The sequence below is a fragment of the Sciurus vulgaris genome (genome assembly GCF_902686455.1).
Source record: "Sciurus vulgaris genome assembly, chromosome: 17".
In the NCBI taxonomy this organism is placed as follows: Eukaryota; Metazoa; Chordata; class Mammalia; order Rodentia; family Sciuridae; genus Sciurus; species Sciurus vulgaris.
Genome location: NC_136478.1, coordinates 43521840 through 43530153, shown reverse-complemented (window position 1 = coordinate 43530153; position 8314 = coordinate 43521840). Strand labels below are relative to the sequence as shown.

General features: G+C 54.5%; 1 long non-coding RNA gene across 1 annotated transcript; it reads left to right on the top strand.

The window, feature by feature from the left end:
- The first annotated feature begins 5696 nt into the window (after nt 1-5696).
- On the top strand, nt 5697-8104 carry LOC306647588. Its single transcript, XR_013760131.1, has 3 exons — nt 5697-5782; nt 7389-7525; nt 8036-8104. It is a non-coding gene; the product is annotated as an uncharacterized lncRNA (long non-coding RNA).
- Nucleotides 8105-8314: the final 210 nt, after the last annotated feature.

Genomic DNA, 8314 nt, shown 5'->3' with positions numbered 1-8314 from the left:
GACTAAACTAAAGCACAGAATCAAAGTCATATGGTGTTAGGCAGTCGTGGATTTCAAAATTTTATTAATTTTCATTCAGTAATTTGGTGGGTCTTTGTTTAAGGCTGATTGTTTCTGTGGGCTCTTGGCCCTAGAGGGACCAACCTCACGTGTGGAGCCAGAGGTGACCCTGCCCAGGAGAGGCAGAGGCTGAGAGGCCCAGTGATACTCCAAGGTCCCACTTCCTGGGCCGGGAGGGGGCACAGAAGCGGATGGACAAGTGAATGTGGCTTGCTCGGGCTTTACGCAGCTGCCCCCTGTGGTCTCAGGATTCAACACCTGTGGGAGAAGAGCAGGAGCCAGGTGGCCCTGTCGTGCCACCTGGGGCCGGTGTGGCTGTGGGAAGCCATGCATGAGGTGCCCCATGGGGTGACCTAGCATCTGTGCCCTCCTTGAGTCCCACCCTGCGGCAGTGCTCTGAGATCAGAGCCTGCCGAAACAAGCCAGAAATGTAGATTTTTATGATAAAAATCTCTGGATTTAAATATTGGTAGCTGACTTTGAATTTTCTTAATAGGACAAATGAAATGTGTCCTCTGGTTAGAAAAGGCCCCTGGGGCCACCGCTTTGAGCTCCCCAGCTGAGGGGTAGGCCAAATGGGGAGCGGCTCAGCATCCCCCTCCCCCACTGTCCCTCATCCTGCTCCAGACACCTTGGCTTCCCTGAGAGTTCTAGAATATTCCACAGAATGTCTGTGGTGCTTCTGCCCCAGAGATTTGCCGCTTTTGCTCCCTCCACCTGGGATTCTTCCCCCCAGGTCTGCTTGGTTCACCGTATCACTTCTTCGGTTCCAGGCTCCGATGCCACCTTGTCCTGGGCCCTGCTCTGACCACCCTCCTTACAGCCCTCACCCCAGCCAAGCCAGTCCCTTCTCTTCCCCTATAACTTCCTTCTCCCGGAAGCACATTGCAGGCAACTCCTTTGGCCCTTTGGATGACCTGCCTCCCCTGCTAGCAGGTCAGCTCCTCCTGGTGAATCTCATCTGAATTACGCACCAAAATTTGACATGTAGTCAGTACTCATGAAATATTTGTTAAATTATGAAAGAAAGGGGTTCTTCCAGCTCCCTCCCTCCAGACGCCTGGCAGGAAGACAGAGCTGCTAATGGGGACAGCTGGGCACTGGAGAACCAAGTTTGCTAAAGGCCAATTCCAGCCTCTTCTTCATCAGTGGGGGCCTTTAGGCTGATGGCCGGGGTGCTGGGTGTGAGCAGGAGTTGCCAGGAAGCAGGAGACGGGCAGGCTACATACCTGGGCTCTGCACACCTGGCATGGGGACTGTGGCTTCCAGGGCAGGGAGCTATGACCTCCTCCCAGCTGACCTCAGTCCCTGAGACCAGGGTCTCCCACCAGGGGCCCCGCAGCTGAATCCAATTATTATGCTTCTTATAATTCACAAGTTGCTATGGTTTGAATGTGCCCCCCAAAGTTCATAAAGTTGGGATTCCTTCCCTGATGCAGCCTTGTTGGGAGGGGAGAACTTTAAGAGGTGATGAGGTCAAGAGGGATCGATGCGTGTCCCCATCACGAGAGTGAGTTAGTTATTGTGAGAGCGAGTTATCCTGAAAGCAAGGTTTCGTCCCTGCTGACTTGTTCTCACCCTCTCCTGCCCTTCCACCTCCTGCCATGGCATGATGCTGCAAGAAGCCCTCACCAGATGCCAGTACCATGCTCTTGGACTTCCCAGCCTCCAAAACTGTAGGCTGAGCCCATTTCTGTTCGTTATGAATTAGCCCATTGGAGGTGTTCTGTTACGGCAGCAGAACATGAACAAAGACAGGGAACGACATTTAAAAACCAGGCTATTTCAACATAACGAGCTGCATTTCCTGCTTCTCAAAAAGACCTGACCTAACTGGACCCACAGTTTTTGGCAGCAGTAGTTGAAGTGACAGGTCTGTATCTCTGGGTTGACCCTGGCCCCATCTCTCCTTGCTTTGAGGCTTCCCAAGAGGGAGGAAGGAAGAGGAGAACTCAAGGGTTGTTCTGGCCCGAGGATTGCTCCTGTCATCGCCAGTCTTCACCACCCACCTTGCCCCTGGATGGCCGCCTGGTCTGATCTGGCCTCAGGGGAGTCTGGGGGAGGTTTGCACAGCAAAGAGCCCAGGGCTGTCATCCTGAGGAAGAGAGGGTCTCTCCAGCCACACGAGGCAAAATGGTAAACTGGGGACACGTTGCTCATGTTTTATGATTCCCCTTCGGAAAAAACTGCTTGTCAACTGATGACAAGAAAAGACCGAGTCTTTTGTAAATGGGCAGGCGGGTCAGTAGGGGCAGGAAAAGATTTCTGAGACACCAGAAATCTCAAAACAGACAAGCAAACAAATCGAAACAAAAAAAGAATGGAAAAGCAAGGGAGGCAAGATATTGAGAGTTGGCGAATCTACGAAGGGTCTCTAAGTTCGTGCCTGGCTGCTCTAAGTTTTCTATAGTCAAAAATCTTCGAACGAAGAGTTGAGGGGGAAAAAAATCAATAAAAGATGTAAACCCCAAATAATCAAGTCACAAGATCAAAAGCAATTCCAAGAGAAGGGAGGGAAGAGAAATTTAGCATCTGGTAGCCCAAAGGTGCACAGCATTTCGCTGCCTGCGGGGAATGGCGTGTCTGTGCGCGCTGTATATGTGACCACGGAGGTCATACACTGGCTCACGGCCCTCTACATAAAAGCTGTGTTCCTTTCTGGCCCCTCCTGCCCCATATCTTATTTCCTCCTGGATCCGATCACAGGCTGTGACCCCTCGGTGCCCGCCCCGCCCCTTCCTTGCTGGGGGCGAACACCCTCTGGGCTGCCCAGCACTGTTCTCCTGGGGTCCCCGAGGATCTGAGGCCTGAGCCAGTTAAAAGGGCAAGGGCTCAGGCCGAGGCTGGCAGCTCCCGCTGGCTGCAGAGGCCGGGCGTGAGTCTGCAGTTCTCAAGCTGGCTGGCACCCTCCACCAGGGGAGGCGCTGACTCCACGGCCGGCGGGCAGCCCAGGGCGGCCATCTCGGGGTACCCCCTGCCCCCCGGGGGCCTTGGCGTGCACGAAGAGGTGCTGCCCCCTGAGAGCCAAAAGCATGTAGAGACCCTCGTCGATGTACCAACTATTTGGGGTGTCAACTGGCACCAGGCGGCTGGCTGGGCCAGCGCTATTCTCCCAGCGGAGGAGACTGTGGCACTTAGGGCTTTGTCGCTCAGGGGTAAACCCTTGAGGAAAGGTCAGAGTGAGGATTCCAACCCAGGTCTGACTCCACATCCCGTGTGGTGGGGGTGGAGGGTGATAAAGGGACAATGGGGGCAGCAGGGGGCATGTCACTATCAGGGTCCCAAGAACAGACGACAGAGTTCCGAGAGCAGATAAGACCTCACAGAAGATTGCCAGAACCAAGGGCTGCCTCCACTCTGGCCCAGCCTCCATCCTTTCCTCCCGGCCTCCTGCTCCTGTCCCTGCCCTGGGCTGTTCCCAGGGAGCTTGTGACCTCCTGAGTTAGTGCAGGGTCCTCCCAGGTGGGAGCCCCACCCTGGCAGCACCTCACTCCTGGCCAAAGCAGAGTCCTCAGCCAAGCCACGACCTGCCAAGCCCCTCTCTGACCTCACCACCTCCTGTCCTCCACTCCTAGCCTCCCTCGCTCAGTGACCATACTGGCCAGCCAGCCCGTCCCTTTATGCTGAGGCCACCCAGCCTCCCGGCCCTCACGTAGCTGCCCAGCCGCCGGATTCCCTGCTCCCAGTGTGCACATGGTCCCTCATCTCTCTTCCTGGCTTTGCTCCGCCCTCCTCTTCTCAAGGAGGCCGTCCTTGGCCATGAAGCTTAAAGCCACTTTTCTCTCTAGGACCCCAATCCTCGTTCTCATTCTCTCCTTTATCTCATTTTATTTTTTTTCTGAAGTGGCACGTCCCCTCGTGCTGAGCATAAACACTTATCGTTATGCTATTATCTCTCTCCCCCTGGAATGTAGCTCCTCACAGGAGGGACCTCGGTGGTCCCACTACTTGCTGTTTCCCCAGCACCAGAGCCTAGGGCCTGGCGCATAGTAGGTGCTCAGGAAATGTTTACTGAGCGAATCAGTGAAAACCATCCTTGGAAGTTACTGTATCCCAGACCCCATAATACGCCCCACCCTCCTTAAATCTAGAACAGCTTTAGGGGCACACAGTAGGCCCACAGGTGGAGAGGAAAGAAACTCAGAGCCAGACAATCTGGGTACACATGCTAGCTTCGGTATCTTCTCACCGAAGATGATGGCAAAAACCGCTGGGCCTCGGTTTCCCCATCTGCACAGTTGAGATAATAATAGCAGTCCCCCCACAGGGCTACCCTTTGGATTCAATGGGACTGTTGTGTGGGAGGCTGACAGCGTGACTAATTCTGAAAGCTGGTGCCCTTCCTGGAAGGGGGTGGAGTGGGTGGGGTGTGGCTGTGTGTTTTCCAACAGCCAACAAAGGAACTCTTGTAGGCAGCGGCCCTCAGGCGTGGAAAACCAGCCACCCCTGTGGGTCCTAGACAAAAGTTTCAGGTCTCAGAGGGAAGGTTGGCAAAGGCATTTGCGATCTTTGAAGATGGTTACAACAAGCAATGCTGGTGTGGAATATGAGGATACCAGAGGAGCTCCCATTTTGCCCTCCCGCAAAGAGCATCTGTGAGCGTGGGTTAGGGAGACCTCTACCACCCACAGCTCCTGAGAATAGGATGTGACGGGCTTAACGCCATCTCTGGGCTACAGAGATGGGTTCGGTGGAGTCCAGTGAAAGTGAAATACAGGAACTTCGTTCAACACTTGGGATAAGAAAAGATTTGGATTTTGGACAGAGAAGAATATACATTTGAGGACTGATAATTCTGTCGTTGTTTTGCCACCATAAGAAAAGCCATCCTACAGAGCTAATACTATAAAAGACCACCAACCAAGAGAAAGGCTGAGAAATCAAGTTAGCACCTTGATCAAACCATACCTGATCATATATTTGCTCTGGAATTTTCAGTTATGAACTCAAATGTTTAGCTTAGTTTCAATAAGGTTTTTCTGTAGTAACCCAAATAATCGAACTATATACAGAGGAATTCTGTGGACCCAGAATCACTGCATTTCCACTAGGATATATCAAGATTTTTACTTAATTTGAGTGATTTTTTTTTCTAGCTTAAACCAGGTTAAGAGTCTGTAGATATTGGTGAGTGTTTACCTCAGCCAGGCCAAGGCTCTCTGTGCACAGACAAGCCTAGGCCCTGTGAACTTGGGTAGATGTCCTTGAAATTAGTACAATGGGGCTGCTGGACCTGTTCTCCTTCCCAAATTCCACCCTGGGAAAGGGCAGTGAGCTGAGGAGCCCCAGGGCTTGGCCAAAACAGAAGAGCAGGAGCCTGGGAGCGCAGCTGTCCTCTTGCCGAACATGGCAATATGCAAATGCTCCTTTGCCTGGCAGGTGCCATGGGAGAGCGGGCGGCACCCAAACGTGCCCTTGAGGGTCCCGCAGCTCCTCCCGGGCTCATGGAGGAGGGTGGCAGTGCACAGCGAGGGTGGGAGCCACGCCCAACAGGGCTCCCCAGCCCAGGCCCACCGGCCAGTGCACCTGCCCTCCGTAGAGCCACGGCCCTGGACAGGGACAGGCAGGCAGTGCCACTAGCACAGAGCCAGTCACACTGGCAGCCCTGCTGGCAGGGTGACGGGCAGCAGGCTGGGCACAGGAGCTGGGGCAGGAGGAGCCATGGAGCCCACAGTGACTGTGGGGAACACAGGCAGCTCTGGAGGGAGGAGGACAGGGGTAGGTAAGTAGGCGGCGCTGCTGCTCGGGGGCATTTCCACCCCCCGAGGGGGGGACCAGGGGACGAAGGACCAGGGGAGGAAGGGAGGGCTGAGAGGCCGGGGCAGGTCACAGGGCAAGGGGGAAGGGGAAGGGCCATCAGGAGGGTAGTGTGGTGACATAGTGGTGTGGTGGTGATATTGATGATGGTGATGGTGAAGGTGGTGGTGATGGTGATGGTGGTGGTGATGGTGGTGGTGATGGTGGTGATGGTGAAGGTGGTGGTGATGGTGGTGATGGTGGTGGTGATGGTGATGGTGGTGATGGTGATGGTGGTGGTGATGGTGATGGTGGTGATGGTGATGGTGGTGATGGTGATGGTGAAGGTGGTGGTGGTGATGGTGATGGTGGTGATGGTGGTGATGGTGAAGGTGGTGGTGATGGTGGTGATGGTGGTGATGGTGGTGATGGTGATGGTGGTGGTGATGGTGGTGGTGATGGTGGTGATGGTGAAGGTGGTGGTGATGGTGGTGATGGTGGTGGTGGTGGTGATGGTGATGGTGATGGTGATGGTGGTGATGGTGGTGATGGTGGTGATGGTGATGGTGGTGGTGATGGTGGTGATGGTGATGGTGGTGGTGATGGTGGTGGTGATGGTGGTGATGGTGAAGGTGGTGGTGATGGTGGTGATGGTGGTGGTGGTGGTGATGGTGATGGTGATGGTGGTGATGGTGATGGTGATGGTGATGGTGATGATGGTGATGGTGGTGATGGTGAAGGTGATGGTGGTGATGGTGGTGGTGATGGTGGTGGTGATGGTGAAGGTGATGGTGATGGTGATGATGGTGATGGTGGTGGTGGTGGTGATGGTGATGGTGGTGATGGTGGTGGTGGTGGTGATGGTGATGGTGATGGTGGTGATGGTGATGGTGGTGGTGATGGTGATGGTGGTGGTGATGGTGGTGGTGGTGATGGTGATGGTGATGGTGGTGATGGTGGTGGTGGTGGTGATGGTGATGGTGATGGTGATGGTGGTGATGGTGATGGTGATGGTGATGATGGTGATGGTGGTGGTGATGGTGAAGGTGATGGTGATGGTGGTGATGGTGGTGGTGATGGTGGTGATGGTGATGGTGATGGTGATGATGGTGATAGTGGTGGTGATGGTGAAGGTGATGGTGGTGATGGTGATGGTGGTGGTGATGGTGATGATGGTGGTGGTGATGGTGATGGTGGTGGTGATGGTGAAGGTGATGGTGATGGTGATGGTGATGGTGAAGGTGGTGGTGATGGTGGTGGTGGTGATGGTGGTGGTGATGGTGAAGGTGGTGGTGATGGTGACGGTGATGGTGGTGACGGAGTTCATAATGGGTGTGAGATGACATTGCTTGAGCACCAACTGCATGCCTGGCTCTGCTCTATATCCTGCTAGGTATTCTTATAATTCTCAATATTTTCTTCATGAATTCCCTGAAGAAAACTGAGTCAGTCGGAAACTCTGGAAGATCATTATCATTTCCTCAATGCAAAGAACCACCTGCAGCGGAGCAGTTGCCGGGATCTGCTTTTCTCACACCATCATGTTAGCAACCCCGTAAGATCAGGATGTTATCGCTCCCTCTCCTTTACAGATGAGAAAGCAGAGACCCAGAGAGGTTAAGTGACTTGCCTGAGGACATCGAGCCAAGAAGTGATGCGGCTGGGACCAGAAACCACCTGTGGACTCCCCTGAGCCCACGTGCCCACTTGGCACCTTGCCACCCCACAGGCAAGACACCCTCCCACGTCTCCCCCAGCCCACTCCACCACCCCCCTGCCATGGGCTTCTGAACCTTAAAGAGCAGCAAGAAAGTGCTTGGTGGGCATGGGAATCACACAGGCCTCTCAAGGTCCCAAGTATAAAAGGTAAAAGTGGGGAAGCAGGCAACTCTGCTGCTCAGCTGAAGGCTCGGGCCGCACCCCAGGGACAGCGGGAGTCATGTGGCATGTTCCCCACTGACCCTGGGTGAACTGGCACAAGTCATTGAGCCTCCCCGTGCCTCGGTTTCCTGACTGTAAAACAAGAGTGCTGATGGCACTTCTCTGGCCTGTGGCTATGGAGATGGAATGAACGGACACCTGGCAGAGTCGCTCAGAATCCACACAGTGCCCCTGAGCCTCCTGGCCTCCCCGTCCCTCACCCACCCTGGCAGACAGCTGGGACTGGGGCCATGAGCAGAAATGACGTGGGGGACTTCGAAGGTGAGGGATTGGAGAGCTGAGGTGCGCGTGTTGCTAGGTGGCATCACAGGGGGAAGTGAACTTGACGGGTGCCCTGGTGCATATCGTGGGATCTGCCGATGGAAAGACACCTGCAGGTGAGTTGTTACTGCAGCACAGCCCGGCCCGTCCTGACTGAGTCAGCAGCGCTCAGTCATAGGTCATTTTTATTGAAGGGTTTGAAGCCGGTGGGACTGTCTGGGGCACAGCTAACCAGCAGGGTGTGCAGTGACTTAACTTGGGTGTCCTTGACCGAGGAGGACATCAGGAGGTGGACATTGGGCCAGCTGGTGAGATC